Below are 16,973 nucleotides of genomic sequence, written 5' to 3'. Positions count from 1 at the left end.
AACTTCCTGGAGGTCCAGCGGGGGTCAGGGAGCGATTTCCCGCCGCGAATCGTTTTCGTACGGAAAATGGCGCCGGCAGGAGATCGACTGCAGGAGGTCGTTCAGCGAGGGTTCCGGCGCCTCGCTGAACGACCTCCTGCAGTCGATCTCCTGCCAGCGCCATTTTCCGTACGAAAACGATTTGCGGCGGGAAATCGCTCCCTGACCCCCGCTGGACCTCCAGGAACTTTTGGCCAGCTTGTGGGGGGCCTCCTGACCCCCACGAGACTTGCCAAAAGTCCAGCGGGGGTCCGGAAGGACCTCCTGCCGTCCAATCTTTTTCGTCTATGGCCGCCGCCATTTTTCGGCGCCATTTTGGAAAATGGCGCCGGCTGAAGACGACAAGATTGAGGAGCAGGAGCCCGTTCCGGACCGCCGCTGGACCCACAGGTTATTTAAGTTATTTGGGGGGGGGTTCGGGAGGGTGGGGGATTTAATTTAAAGGGTCGGGGGTGGGTTTTAGGGGGTTTTAGTGTGCCGGTTTTTCGATTTTTCGATTTTTCGATTTTTAACGATGTTCCGGCGAGGGATGGGGTTCGGGAGGGTGGGTGGGGGATTTAATTTAAAGGGTCGGGGGTGGGTTTTAGGGGGTTTTAATGTGCCGGTTTTTCGATTTTTCGATTTTTCGATTTTTAACGATTTTTAACGATTTTTCACGATTTTTCACGATATTTTACCCCCCCAAACGGCAACAATACGATTCCCTCCCCCTCCCAGCCGAAATCGATCGTTAAGACGATCGAGGACACGATTCACATCCCTATTGAGAATTATAAAAAAAAAAAATGTCTGCTCCAGTGTTTCTCTATATGTATCTCTAGAAAAAGCAGAAATGTGACATTACGCTAATTGGTTATCAAAAAGCAGAGCTGCAGTACTTTTTTCATTAATATTCATTAATCACAGGGATGGTAGTGTATAAAAACACCCCTCCTGCGGCGAAATCCTTGAGGAGGAAGGGAGAGAGGAGAAAGAATGTGCCTTGTTACCTGGAAGCGTTACCGGGGGCTGAATGAGGAGTCCAGCCCCGACGGAGTTGCTGCGCGACTGCCCGGAGTCTGACATCATCCAGGAGGGATGGTAGTGTATAAAACCGCCCCTCCTGCGGCGCGTAGCTGACGCCGGTGCGCTGCCTAAGCCAAGCATACCAAAGGGGCACGCGGCTTGGAAGAACATCAGACACTCTTCACTATCGATGGAATTTTTCAGAAGTATTAATCTGGTATGTAATATTACATATTTCTTTTCTTCCTCTCCCATGAGTCCTCCATAATAAGGAGTTGTTAACAAGTGACTGAACTGAACAGAACTGTATAAGAGCCTGGGAGTAAGATCCTCTGTGATTTACTACTACAATACTATCTTGGGATATTGATGCCTCATACAAAGAGGAAGGGGAGATTTATAGGTGAGATAGTTAACACACCAGCAATAGATCCCTGTCAGCCACAGATTCCCGGGTTCTTTTCAGGAGCTGGAACCATAACACCGGAGAGCTTGGTTGCTGGGGGGTTGGTAGGAGAGTGTTTACCACCCCCCCTGATCTTAGATGTCACTCTTAGCCCCGGATCTCCGAAAAAGCTGTTCCACCCGAGAGACATCAGTATACTGCATTTGCCAGAGACTCTGCTGCATTCGCCAGAGATGGCGAATGCAGCAGAGTCATCACAACTGGCTTTAGTTAAAGACAGTAGTATTGTAAGAGGACAAGAACTGAGGAGATCCAGCAATTTACATCAACAGCTGGGAGAATTGAATGGGGGTGATAGAGAGAGCACTGCCATGACCTCTACACCAGAAACCCAGAAGGCTGCTAATTTTATGTCATCTTTAAGTATAGAAAGGGAGGGAGCAACTGCTGTGGTGGGGGGAGACGAGCAGCTTAGAGCTCTTACTGTTAGTGTAATTTCCGAGAAATCTGATACTATTACTTTAGAAGGTATTTGGTCAATTCTGAAATCCATTGAAAGTTCTATAAAAATCATTTTTCATGTCACATTAGATACAAAACACCAAACAATATCTAACAATCAGTTGATTACTGGCTTCAATGCTAAAACAGAATTACTTGAAAATAAAATTACCTCTATTGAGAGAAAGCAAGTAAAATTGATTGAATCAGAGCGAAGTACCTTTAATAGACTTGAGGCAGTGGAAAACTCATTAAGGGCACATAACTTGAGAATTATTAATTTTCCAGTCATAAAAGCTATTCCACCGCTAAATTTATTTAGGATATACATGCAGCAAGTGTTAAAAATCCCTGAATCGGCATTACCAGTAGTGTCAAGGCCTATTATCTATATCAGGCCAATCAAATAGAGGAGCAAAATGTTTTCTTGAATATAACGGATATATTAGAGCAATCTTTGGAGTTAGAGGTAGCTCAAAGGAAACCACTACTTATTTCTTTTGCTTTTTTATCAGAGAGAAACAATATACTTCGATTGTTTTTCAGAAACAGGTAAAGTTTTATGGTTTTCCTATCTGGGTTTACCCAGATGTAGTAAAGCATATACAACAACGACGAAAATAATTTTTGTTGATGAGAGGAGATGTTATCAAGTTAGGAGCCCACTTTATATTAAAATATTCCTCTAGGACTTGTATACTTTACAAAAATATTAATTATATAATTCAGGAACCTGCACAATTAAGAGTTTTTGGTAGCACATCCCCCCCAAGTAACCACAGCAATATCAGAGTAAAACAAAAGGGAGTCCTTAGCTCTGTTCAGTTTAATCAGTCATGTTATGGAAGATGTTTAATTTATTTATTTCTGAAATACGCTCATAATTTTCAACTCCTTATTGTCTTATAATTAGATTGTCTAAAATGCAAAGAAAGAAATTTGTGTAATATTTCTGTTTCCTTTATGTTTGTATTCTTGATGTTCTAGACACCAGTTTTTCTGTATAAGATGTTTATATCTTGGTATAATTTTCAAAAATTGAAAAGAAAGAATTAAAAAAAAAAAAAAGAAAGAAAATAGCCACTGCTATTATTAGCAACAGTAACATGGAATAGACTTAGTTTTTGGGTACTTGCCAGGTTCTTATGGCCTGGATTGCCACTGTTGGAAACAGGATGCTGGGCTTGATGGACCCTTGGTCTGACTCAGTAAGGCATGTTCTTATGTTCTTACCTCTAGATTCGACACTACCTATGACATGCATGGTTTACTCTCTGCAACAAACATAACTACTGGACTGGTGGATCAGCCAGTTGCAGCCATACCTTGACAAGAAGCATCATCTCCATCTCAATGGTTGTCTGCATGCTCCAATGGAATGACTGGTGTCTCCCATGCCACTCTGCCTTAATGCTGTGCCCCTCATGCACCTTCAGGTCCTTGTGCTGCACAGTCTTGCTGCCATGTGCAGATTTTACTCCTTGATATTATAATTTCCTTGTGCCTATAACTTCCTGGCATACTCCAGCTTCTATACTTGAGGATTTCTTGCTAATCTGGGGTGCTGCTGTGTACCTCCCCCATGCTTTTGAATTCTTAATCTTGATAACACTCTTTCTCATTCTTGGTCCCATTATCTGCAGCTTGGGATTAGTTCTGGCACATTTTCTGCTTCATTCCCCCTTCATGGTGGCTTAGGGTGCTGATGCCACTTTTGGTGCCACTTTGCCTCTCGTGATGCCATCAAATGTTCATGACACTAATGCTGGGCTGGCATTCTCTTTCTAAACTTTAAGATGTGATTCCTCCTCGTTTTGCTTCTTTGCTTCATGTACATTGCATTATAGAACTCCTGCCAATCCTGTAAGCCTTGTTCCCCTTTGCGGAGCCTTAGGCTACCGTATGCCGCTATTTTGATGCCACTTTGCCACATTCTAAAGTATCTTGTGGCTCTTTCCCCCTTTTGATGATTTTTTTTCTTCCAAGTTTCATTACAACTGATAGAAAAAATTACTATCTAGAGCATATTATAGACTTTAATAATTCTCTCGTATGTTTTAAAAAAAAGTGAATGGAACTAATGAAACACATAAATTGATTTTTTTTTTTTTTTGTATTGAAACAAATGAAATGACTATGGGTCCCAATAAACCAAATAAATGCACCAAAATGAATCTTTTTGTTCTGCACATCCCTAGTAGTAACTACCAATCTGTGCAGGTTACCCTGTGCATTCTGTTAAGGTTAGTAACTAGCTGCTGTTCTATGTAGACTACCCCTCATGACCTATTTATGGATAGTAACTACTGCTTCATGTTAGCTACCCAGTAAATGCAGGTAACCTCTTTTCTTAATTTCTGTTAAAAGTAGTAACTGCCACTGCATGCAGGTTACCCTAGTCAACACAGGTTACCTCTTTTCTTAATTTCCATCCTTTAGCCATTAGGGATCATCTGTGTTTATCCCATGCTCTTTTGAATTCCATTACTCTTTTTGTCTTCACTACCTCTTCCGAGAAGGCAATAGATGCATTCACCATGCTTTCCATGAAAAAAATATTTCTTCCTTGGAATTTCATATTATATCCCCTGTTTCTTCAGCTTTCTTTTCATAGAAAAAGATTTATTCCCATGCATTGGCATTATGTTTTAGGTATTTAAAAGTCCGTGTCATATCTCCCATATCCCTCCTTTCCTCCAGTCCTTCAGTCTCAATTTCTAAGTCTTTTGATGCAGACCCCACACCATTTTGGTTGCCTTTCTTTGGGCCGCTTGCATCCTGTTTCTATCCTATTTGAAATACAGTCTCCTGAACATAATATTCCAGATGAAGTCTCACCAGGAACCTGTACAGGGGAATTATCACTTCCTTTTGCCTTCTGGTTATGTCTCTTTCTGTTTATATAGCCCATCATCTCTCTTGTCACATTGCTTCCCTGCCTTCAGATCATCAGATACTTATCACTCCAAGGCTTCTTTCCCGGTCCATGCATATCAATCTTTCACTGCCTGTTTCAGCACTCTAAAAGAATGGCATTACACTTTTTGATATTGAATCCCTGATGCCAATCCTTTGACCAGTCTTCTAGCTTTTTTAGATCACTTTTCATTCTCTCTCCTCCTTCAGGCATGTCCACTATTTTGTTTTAATTCTTGATTTTCAATTTTTGAAATTTTACCAGGAAAAATCCTATACAGAAAACTCAATGTCTTTTAAAAGGAAACATAACAATTAAGTAAACACATATTCATTCCATATGTATTACAGACATTTAAATTATAAGAAAAAGAAATAGCAATTAGGGGGCAGAAAGGAGCACATTTTCATCAGTATATAATAACAAATACTTTTATGATGATAGGCTCGCTGGATATGCTACCACCTATTTATTTCTTTCTAGGCCAGGCCTGTTGGGGTTATAGTAAGGGATAACCCAGCCAGGAACGCTTTCATTTGTTCAGGTTCCTAGAAGATATACTTTACATTTAAATATATGATACAAGCCTTACATGGGTATTTGAACATGAACCTTGCTCCCAATTTTAGAACCTCGGGCCGCATCATCAGAAATTCCTTTCTACATGTTTCTGTAACTTTTATTACATCTGTAAATGTCCATATGGGACTACCATAAAAAGGAAACTTGTCTATTTCTAAAAAAACAAATGCATTATATGGTTTCATTCTGACAGAAACGCAAAAGACACGAACATAGGTTTCCTTTGATTAACCCCTATTTCTAGAAACATTTCCAATATGTTAGTCAAGTCCAAAGAAGGGCTTTGTTCTTCCATCTGAGTATTTTGTTGGAGGTAAAAGGCTTTCACTACAACTGGTTGCGCTGGCTCAGGAATTTTCAGAATTTGCTTAATATAAACTTTAAATAGTTCCAACAGAGAGATTGATTTAATACTGGGAAATTCAAAATTTGCAGATTGTGAGCTCTTAAGGCATTTTCCACTGATTCCAACCTTTTAGATGTAATTGGTTCAAAATCAATCAGTTTGATTTCCTTAGTCTCAACCAAAATCATCCTTCTGTCCAGGCCTTCTACTTTATTGGTGAAATTTGTTATTACATTATTATTTTTCACAGTCTGGTTTTTAATCCCAACTTTTGCCATAGATAAAGTTTTAATGGAGCTCTCTATTGTACTAAGCATAGTCCAAATCCCATCCAGGGATATAGTATCAGGCCTAACTGTCGAGGGACACACAGAAAGCGCTCTTAGCTGGTTTATTCCCTTCTGAACAGTTTCCCTGCTCAACCCCATACCTTGAATTGATGAAGGATCAGCTGCATCTTGTACAAGCGGTGTAGAGGCCATTGCAGTTCTCTCCATTCTTCCTGGGCTTGCTTCCCCCAACTGATGTATCTCACTGGCTTCTTCCAGGGCTCCAACACGCCTGTCTTCAGTGCTTCTGTCCCAGGCCATCACCGTGGCCGCTACTGCCTCTACCAAGGCAGGGCAAGATAAAGCGATATCTCCGGGGTGAGTGGGTTTGTGCGGTGATCCGGGGCTTGGAGTCGTATCCAGGATCAAGGGGGACAGCACATACTTCTGAGCCGTTCCCCCCATGACCAAGCTCTCCGTGACTAATGGTGAAGCCCCTGCAAAGAATCCAGAGATTTTGGGCTGTCGGGGATCATTTACGGATGAGCTGATGTTCTCACCCCTTAGGCGGTATTGTTTAATTTTAGCAAGGAAATAAGAAAAAGGAGAATTTGACAGCCTTCCCTCCAGTGTCTCCAGCGGTCTTACACCACGATGGCCATCTTGCCCCCAGGCATGTCCACTTTGATGCAGATCTTAGTATCATCTGCAAAAAGGGAACCGTTTCCTCCTAACCATTCCGTTATGTCACGCACAAAGATATTGAACAGAACCATTCCCAGAACCTTGAAGTAATCCACTTATCATTCTTATCTTCTCAGAATAGGTTCCATTTACCGCCACTCGCTGTTATCAGTCAGTCAAACAATTTGTGACCTATTCTATCACTTTGTGGCCCATTCCCTGGCTTTTTATTTTGTTCATGAACCTCCTAAGTGGAAATGTCAAAATATTTCTGAAATCCAGATAAATCACAGCACTTATCATCCTTGATCTAGTTCTCTAGCCACCCAATTAAAAAAAATTCAGATTCATTTGACACAATCTTCCTCTCATAAAATTCATTCTGCCTCAGATCCTGCAATCCACTGTATTGTAGATACTTGAGTATCCTTTTCTTCAGCAGTACCTCCATTAATTTACCTAGCATGAAGGTGAGGCTAACCAACCTGTAGTTTTCAGCCTCTTCTATGCTCCCACTGTTAAATGGTGGACCCTTGACCCGGAGCGAGAGGTCACCCACCTGAGGAAACTTGGTGCCCTTCACCTCTGGAAGGTGGAAATCCTGGAATAGCCAACCCCTCAGTACCCTTCGCAATAGTCCACAGCGATAAAGATGCAGGCCAAAGAACCTGACACGCAGTTCCGGTTCCAGGCAGGGGTCAGAGTCCGATCCGGGTCTAGGCAGGCGGCAGGCAAAGCAGGGTCAAAGTCCAATCCGGGTCTAGGCAGGCGGCAGGCAAACAGGGTCAAAGTCCAATCCGGGTCTAGGCAGGCGGCAGGCAAACAGGGTCAAAGTCCTATCCGGGTCTAGGCAGGCGGCAGGCAAAGCAGGGTCAAAGCCCAATCCGGGTCTAGGCAAAGCAGGAGTCAAAACAGACATGCCACAGCATGAACACAGCAAAGCACGGGACCTGTTGTGAAGGCAATCCGTCCCTCACTGAGCAGCGTTTAAATCTCCCTCTTTGGCTGACGTCATCTTCCGGGGACGGCCCCTACTCCGCGTCCCGACCCCTTTAAGGGGCGGAGCCAGCCGCAAACCTGCTGACGTTGCTCCTCAGGGGGACGCCATTGCTGCGCCGCGGCCCATGCGCCGCGGACCTCCTGAAGGGAGAGCCGGAACGAGGCCGCTGGAGGAGGTAGGGGGACCCGATCACATGCGGTCGCGCTTGGGCCTCACAACAGTACCCCCCCTCTTACGCCCCCTCCTGGACGGACCTGGATTCTCAGGATGCACGAGGTTAAAGTGGTGAAGCAATGACTTATCCAATATATTAGCTGCTGGTTCCCATGAGTTTTCCTCAGGACCGAATCCTTCCCAGGCGATCAAATACTCCCATCGTCTATGGTGGTGATGACAGTCCAGGACCTCACGTACTTGATAGATAGCATCCTCTTCCGACTCAACGGTAGGGTCTTGACGTGGAGTCTTATGAAATGGAGAGGAAATCAGAGGCTTCAAAAGAGAGACGTAAAAAGAGTTGTGGATCCGAAGACTATTGGGAAGTCGTAGTCGATAGGTTACCGGACCCAGACATTTACAGATGAGGAAGTGCCTGATGTATCTGGGGGCGAGTCGCATGGAAGGAACCTGGAGGCGTAAATGACGGGTTGAAAGCCAGACCCGATCTCCTGAAAGAAATTGCGGAGCAGGACTGCGATGTTTATCTGACATCCGTTTTGCGGCCTCAGCCGCTCTGTGAAGACGAGCGTTGATAGCCTCCCAAAGTTCATGAAGTCGCTGAGCCGAAAGCTTAGCTGCTGGGGAAGCTACCATAAGAGGTAAAGGTAGTGGTGGTTGGGGTTGTTTACCAAATACAACCTGGAAAGGGGATTGCCCAGTGGCAGAATGTACATGAGAGTTATGTGAAAATTCGGCCCAGGGTAAAAGACTGGCCCAATGATCCTGACGATGGTTCACAAAAAGGCGTAAGAACAATTTTAAGCCTCTATTGACCCATTCTGCCTGACCGTTCCCTTGCGGGTGGAAAGCTGTGGTAAAGTCTAATTGGATGCCAAACTTCTTGCAAAGCACGCCCCAGAATCTAGCCGTGAACTGAGGTCTCTGTCAGATGTGATGTGAAGTGGAAGTCCGTGGAACCGTAAAATATGTGAAGTGAATAAGCCACCAATTCAAGGGCAGAAGGCAACTTGGGTAAAGGTACAAAGTGGACCATCTTGGAAAAATGGTCGACAACAACCCAGATAACCTGGTTTCCACCAGATGTTGGTAAATCAACTACGAAGTCTGTGGAAATGTGAGTCCAGGGCTGAAGAGGCGGGGGAAGGGGTTGGAGGAGGCCCCAGGGTTGACCCGGTAATGGCTTCTGCTGGGCACATTTAGGACAAGAAGAGACATAGGCCCGTACATCCCCCTTCATCTGAGGCCACCAATAATAGCGAGCAAGTAGTTCCCAGGTTCGTTTTCTCCTCGGATGTCCTGCAGCCAGTGAGTCATGTGCCCAAGAAAGTACCTTGGGGCGTAGTCTGAGAGGTACTACAGTCCTCCCAGGAGGTACAGGTTCCGTGACCACCAGCATCAGTTTGGCGGGGTCAATAATGTGGTTAAGTGTCTCCAGGAAATCTTCAACCTCGAAGGATCTGGAGAGGGCATCCGCCCGCCCATTCTTAGTTGCTGGACGAAAACGAAGAACAAAATCAAAATGGGAGAAGAACAGTGACCAGCGGGCTTGACGGGGGTTGAGACGTTGAGCTCTGTTAAGATACTCTAAATTTTTGTGGTTGGTGTAGACCGTGATGGTGTGTTGCGCCCCTTCCAACCACTGCCTCCATTCTTCAAAAGCCATTTTGATGGCCAGTAACTCCTTATCACCAATTCCATAATTTTTTTCTGCGGGTGAAAATTTTCGAGAGAAAAAGGAGCAGGGAAACAAAACTCCTCGGTTCGAGCACTGACTGAGCACTGCTCCGACTGCTACCTCAGATGCGTCTACTTCCACGAGGAACGGACAGCTAGGGTCCGGATGATGAAGACATGGTTCTTGTAAGAAGGCCGTCTTGATATCCTTGAATGCTTGTATGGCTTCCTGGGACCATCTCTTGGTGTCCGCCCCCTTCCTGGTCAGGGCGGTAATAGGGGCTATAATGTGAGAATAATGTGGTATAAAACGTTGGTAAAAGTTGGAAAATCCAAGAAACCGCTGTATGGCCCGAAGTCCTTTGGGTTGTGGCCAGTCTTGAATACTGGCCACCTTTTCCAGATCCATCTGAAACCCAGTGGTGGATACAATAAATCCCAAAAAAGGTATTGATTGTCGTTCGAAGAGACATTTATCTAGTTTCACAAACAGCTGATTTTCTCTTAGTCGTTGGAGGACTTGTTTAACATCCTTGCAATGAGCATCCAGATCATTAGAGTAAATAAGGATATCGTCTAGGTAAATGATCACCTGTTTATATAACATGTCCCGAAACACTTCATTCATCAGGTTCTGAAAAACCGCAGGTGCATTACACAGGCCAAAAGGCATGACCAGATATTCGTAGTGGCCATTGCGAGTATTAAAAGTGGTTTTCCACTCATCTCCGGGCTTAATTCGAACCAGGTTATATGCACCTCGTAAGTTGAGTTTCGAAAATATTTTAGCACCATGTAATTGGTCTAGAAGTTCTGGTATCAAAGGCAATGGGTAACGATCCTTGCGAGTGATGGCGTTGAGTCCTCTGTAGTCAATGCAAAGTCTTAACGACCCATCTTTCTTAGGTTCGAAGAAGAACCCTGCCCCAGCAGGGGATGTGGAAGGTCGAATGAAACCCCATTCGAGATTCTCCTCAATATATTCGGCCATGGCTTGTGATTCAGGTCCAGAAAGTGGATAAATCCTACCTCTGGGTGGGATGGCGTTGGGCAGTAAATTTATCGCACAGTCGAATCTCCGATGACAGGGCAAGATCTCAGCTCTCTCTTTAGAAAAGACGTCAACGAAGTCAGAGTATTGATGTGGTACACCAATCTTGGTAGTAGTCATTGGTATCACTGGTTGGTGAGTCCAGTGAATACACGTCCCCCGGCATTCTGGCCCCAAGCCACAATCTGCACGGTCTTCCAGTCAATGGTCGGAGAATGTTTTTGTAACCATGGTAGACCCAGGACCACTGGATGGACCGCCTTTTCCAAAATAAAAAAGGAAATTTCTTCTTTGTGCAGGATTCCTGTAAGTAGCGATATGGGAGCAGTATTACAGGTGACTCGTCCCGGCAAGTTCTCGCCTTGAATGGAGGAAATAAACAGCGGGGTCTTGCAAGGCTGTGTTGGAATATGAAGCTGGTGAACAAGTTCTGCAAGTATAAAATTCCCCCCAGCTCTTGAATCAACCAAAGCTTGAGTGGTGAAGGATTCTTGCTCTCCTTGCAGCGTAACAGGAACCACGAATTGAGGAGCTGGATTGCCCCCTAGGGTCTGCTCCTCGGAGATGCCTAGGATCGGTAGTTTCCCATGTGCTCGGGACACTGGGCGAGAAGATGTCCCTTGTTGCCACAGTATAAGCAAAGGCCCATCCTTCTTCGGCGTTGTTTCTCCTCTAGCATCGGCCGACTCCTTCCGAGCTGCATGGGTTCCTCTTTGGGCTCCGTGGAAACTTCAGTGGTGACCGGAGCCACCAAAGGACGGGAGAAGTGGGGAGCCAGAGTTAATAGATGACGAGGGGGTCTGGACTCCTTGACCCGCTGCTGAATCCGTCGGTCAATACGACCCACCAAATCAATAAGTGCATCAAGATCCTCTGAGAGCTCTCGTCCAGCCAGTTCATCTTTAATACAGGGAGATAGTCCCTCTAGAAAGATGCCTCGGAGGCAGTCCGAGTGCCATCCTAATTCAGAGGCCAAAGTGCGGAAGTCAATGGCGAAGTCTGCTAAGGTACGCGACCCCTGGCGCAGATTAAGGAGTTCGGATGTGGCTGTAGCAAGTCTCCCTGGTTCATCAAACACTTGGCGGAAAGTGGAAACAAATCTAGTTAAGTCATTCAACATTGGATCTCCTCTTTCCCAGAGGGGAGAAGCCCATGCCATAGCTTTCCCGTTGAGCAGGGATATAATGAAGGAAGTTTTTGTCCAGTCATTGGAAAATTGCTGTTCTTGCAAAGAAAATCGGATGTAACATTGATTGAGGAATCCTCGACAATCTTTAGCCTCCCCGGAGAAACGAGGTGGTGCTGGTAATTGTGAAACCGAGGCTGAGGTACTAGGCGGAGGAGTCACCGGAGCAGCCGCTTCAGCTCCGTGGGAAGCATCCAACCGCTGCACTAATCTATCCACGGTGGCAGTTAACGCCTCCAGACTCAGTTGTTGTTGCTGCTGCTGCTGTCGTTGCTGCATCAACTGTTGGGCAAGATCGGGGATAGCCTGAAGACCGGACAGATCCACTGGGTCCATGGCCTTCACAATCTGTTAAATGGTGGACCCTTGACCCGGATCGAGAGGTCACCCACCTGAGGAAACTTGGTGCCCTTCGCCTTCGGAAGGTGGAAATCCTGGAATAGCCAACCTCTCAGTACCCTTCTCAATGGTCCACAGCGATAAAGATACAGGCCAAAGAACCTGACACGCAGTTCCGGTTCCAGGCAGGGATCAGAGTCCGATCCGGGTCTAGGCAGGCGGCAGGCAAACCAGGGTCAAAGTCCAATCCGGGTCTAGGCAGGCGGCAGGCAATCAGGGTCAAAGTCCAATCCGGGTCTAGGCAGGCAAAGCAGGGTTAAAGTCCTATCTGGGTCTAGGCAGGCGGCAGGCAAAGCAGGGTCAAAGTCCAATCCGGGTCTAGGCAAAACAGGAGTCAAAACAGACACGCCACAGCATGAACACAGCAAAGCACGGGACCTGTTGTGAAGGCAATCCGTCCCTCACTGAACAGCGTTTAAATCTCCCTCTTTGGCTGACGTCATCTTCCAGGGACGGCCCCTACTCCACGTCCCGACCCCTTTAAGGGGCAGAGCCAGCTGCGAACCTGCTGACGCTGCTCCTCGGGGGGATGCCATTGCTGTGCCGCGGCCTGTGCGCCGCAGACCGCCTGAAGGGAGAGCTGGAACGAGGCCGCCGGAGGAGGTAGGGGGACCCGATCGCGTGCGGTCGCAATCGGGCCTCACAACACCCACTTTTTTAAAGAGGGACCACCACCCCCCTTTTCCAATCTTGTGGCACCACTCCTGTTTCCAGAAATATATTGATTAAGTCTTTCAGAGGACCTACCAATACCACCTCTCTAAGCTCCTTTAGTTTTCTGGGATGCATCTCATCAGTCTCCATGGCCTTGACCACTTTCAATTTTCCTAATTCTACTCATTCTTTTTTGTAAATTCAGCATAGATTTACCCAAGGGAAGTCTTGTTTCATAAATCTGCTACATTTTATTTGAAGGGGTGAATAAATATTTGGATAAAGATGAACCAGTAGATATGGTGTATCTGGATTTTCAGAATGCATTTGACAAATTCCCTGAGGAGATGCTTCTAAGAAAACTAAAATGTCATGGGGAAGGAGGTGATGTCCTTTTGAGTATTGCAAACTGGTTAAAAAACAGGAAACAGAGAGTAGGATTAAATGGTTTGTTTTTACAGTAGAAAATGGTAAACAATGAAGTACCTCAGGGATCTGTACTTGGACCAGTGCTTTTTAATATATTTATAATGATCTAGAATGAGGTATGATGAGTGAGGTGATCACATTTGCAGAAGGCGTAAAATTATTCAGAGTAGTTAAGTCACAAGGGGATTGTGATAAATTGCAGGAGGACCTTCTGAGACTGGAAGATTAGATATCCATATGGCAGATGAAATATAATGTGGACAAGTGCAAGTTGATACATATAGGGAAAAATAACCCATGGTATAGTGACACAATGTTAGGTTCCATATTTGGAGTTATCACCCAGGGAAAAGATCTGGGCGTCATAGCTGATATAACATTGGAATCATCCGGTCAGTGTTCTATGGTGATCAAAAAGCAAAAATAATGTTAGGAATTATTAGGAAGGGAATGTCAAATAAAATAGAAAATGTTATAATGTCTCTGTATTGCTCCATGGTTAGATTGCACCTTGAATTCTGTGGGTAATTCTGATTACCGCATCCAAAAAGAGATATGCTTGCACTAGAGAAATTACAGAGAAGGCAACCAAAATGATAAAGGACATGGAACCGCGCCCATATGAGGAAAGGCTAAAGAGGTTAGGCTGTTCAGTTTGGAGAAGAGATGGCTGAAGGGGGATATAATAGAGGTCTAAAAAATCATGAAAGGGCTTGGTTATTTACTCTTTTGGATAATACAAGGACTGGGAGCACCCAATGAAGACACGGCAGGGTCAGCAAAGCAAGGAAGGGCAATGACAGGGAGGCAAGGCAAGGCGAAAAGAAAAGGCAATCCACAGACACTAATAGGAACATGCACTGCAGGAGCAGGAGGGCCTGCTGAGGAAATGGGCTACAGTGTGACTAGGGTGTAAATACCCTGCCATGCTAACATCATCAGATAGCACTGACAGAGTGTTTTCACCACATTGCCTAGAAGATCAGGGCAGCTGCACATGTGCATGTCTAGGGGAATGCACAGTGCATTGGGCTTAGCATTTGATGGTGGCATCTTTGCCATGAAGAAATCTTGGCGGCATTAGTGGCAGTTGCGGTATGTCAATGGTCCTTCTGACATCCAGCCATAACATTACAAAAAGAAAGTCAAATTTAAAAAATGCACAGTCTGTGCCTCATGAAAACATGTAAAATGATACAGTCACTGCTATAAGACAATGTGTCAGCATGTTTCTCTTGTTATTTGCTTAGTAGCCAATATTCTGTTTTGATGAGTGTTGTCCGTTCCTTTGCTATCAAACTTGCTGAAAAACCCTTGCCAGAATCATTAGTTTACTATTCATTAGAACATAATGGGTTTTTTATGTTTAGCTTTCATCATGTTATGATGACACAAAATTATACAATGTTTAGAATATCATATCTTCATGATGAATCAAAAGTTAATGATGCATTGTATAGCTCTTGATTTCAATACATTCAAAATAAATTCTCACTTCAACTTCTCCATTTGCAAATGGTTTGACAACATCTCAGCACTTTTTTTTTTGTATTGTTCTTTTATATGACCATTGTACAGCTTACCACTAACCCAACACATGTCTCATTTAACTCAGGTTTTGCTATTAGAGAAATCTGTATTGTTAACAGAGCTCTAACTATGACAGCCTTTTCACATTCAATACTCTCATCAGCAAAGGCAATTGCTGACTGTCAATGTGCACTTTCATTATGGCTCATCAAAGTGGAACTATAACCAGAAGTATCAGAAGAAAAGCAGTTTCTATAGAAATTTTAGGGAATGTGAGTTGGTCAACATTATTAGCATTTTGCTTTCTTATTTATTTATTTATTTATTTCGGATTTTTATATACCGACATTCTCAATACAAGTATCGAATCAGGTCGGTTTACATCGAACAATAACTGTCGCAATAAAGGCGTTACATTAAACAGCTTTTCTTAACATAAGAGTAACATATAACATATAACATATAAATATAATATAAATATAAATAATACAAATTAAATTACGTAGACCATAATAGTGATAATAATGATGATAATATAATAATTTTCTTGTAAAAATTGCTAGTATGGTTGGTACTTAAAATTCAATTTTCTGTAGTAACATTTGTTTATTAACAAAGTGATTGCCATTTTTTTATAGCAGGTTATATTTTGTATTTTGATAGTCACTATACATGAATACATCCATATGGCTGCTACTTGTGCATAATTTATACATATTTGCAAGGAGACTTAGGCTGAAAGAATCAACTTAATGAATTTAATTCAGTCCTACTAATTGTATCTGTGACAATAAAACATATGTAACAAAAGCTGATGCAATCTGACATTTTACTGGTTACATGACTAGATGAATGAACAAATTCACCTTCTAGTTGCAATATTGTCCAATACAGTTGTAAATTGAGAGAGGAGTCAGTACTAGAACCAGAGAGAAAAAAATATTTAAAATAAGGTTAAATGAGCTACTGTGAATGCCTTCATTGAATTAAGAGTAAATGTACTAAGCCACATTAAATTAGGATAACACAAGTTTTCAGAGTTTTAGTATGCACATTAATGGGTGAATCTAGTGTGATAGGTGCAAATTAATGAGATGCAAATAAGTTGCAGATTGGGATGATAAATTTCAAAGACATTTCTGTAGGTAAAATAGTACTTTACCTGCAAAAATGTGCTATTATAAAATTGTCCACTCAATTTGTAGATAAATGTACATCTGTATTGCCTATATGTGCATACATTTACCTGCAGTGAACAGAGGCATTTCTGGAAAGGATGCAGCTAAATTCATATGCATACTTTTGCATTTTCAAAACAGTGATTATAAATTTTTCCCTAAAATATCTTTGCACATATTAACAGATGCAATTGTAATAATTTTTAAAAGTATATGCATAATTTCCAATTGAAAAGACTTATTTGCATATTTAAAATATTTATTGCCTGTTCACATCACAGCTCAAGCCAGAGATGTTGCGCTTGGAGGTGGACCCTTGTCCTGGGGCAGTGGAGAACAGCTCCCTGGTAGGGACCAGGAAGTAGCTGCCCCCAGGGAGTGGAACACAGGAGGAAACAGAGGCCAGGATGAGCTTCACCACTGGAAGCCCGAGGTCCCCCCGTGTGGAGCCCGTAGGAACCCGGGCTGCTTGGACTTAGGTGGGCCTCGCAGGGTCTCCCGGAGACGTAGTAGAGAGGCGTGCCCACAATCAACAAGGGAGCACGGTCGGGCTCCCTTGTTGATTGTGAAGACCCAAAGAGATTGTGAAGACCCAAAGAGCGTAGATGACGACACGGCAAGGGACAAAGCCAGAATCAGGAGACGTGGTCAATCAGGCAGAGGTCAGAATCCAAGGCTCAGTCCGAGGAGTGGTCAAGAAGGCAGAGGTCAGGTTCTGGAGTTCAGACAAGGTCACAAGGCAGGCAAGATCAAGATGCAGGCAGCAGACAGGAAGGTCAAGGAGCAAGCCGAGGTCAGTACCAGAGAGACAGTCCGAGGGTACTACCTGGGAGATGAACAGACAGACGCAAGAACAGAAGGATGCTGGAACAGTAGGATGCAAGAACAAGGCTGGAAAAGTAGGATCCTTGAACAAGGCTGGAACAAGACTGGAACCAGGCTT

Source organism: Rhinatrema bivittatum, chromosome 5 (assembly GCF_901001135.1).
Source record: "Rhinatrema bivittatum chromosome 5, aRhiBiv1.1, whole genome shotgun sequence".
NCBI classification, from domain to species: domain Eukaryota; kingdom Metazoa; phylum Chordata; class Amphibia; order Gymnophiona; family Rhinatrematidae; genus Rhinatrema; species Rhinatrema bivittatum.
The sequence above is the reverse complement of the archived record's forward strand: the minus strand, read 5'-3'. Positions refer to the sequence as shown.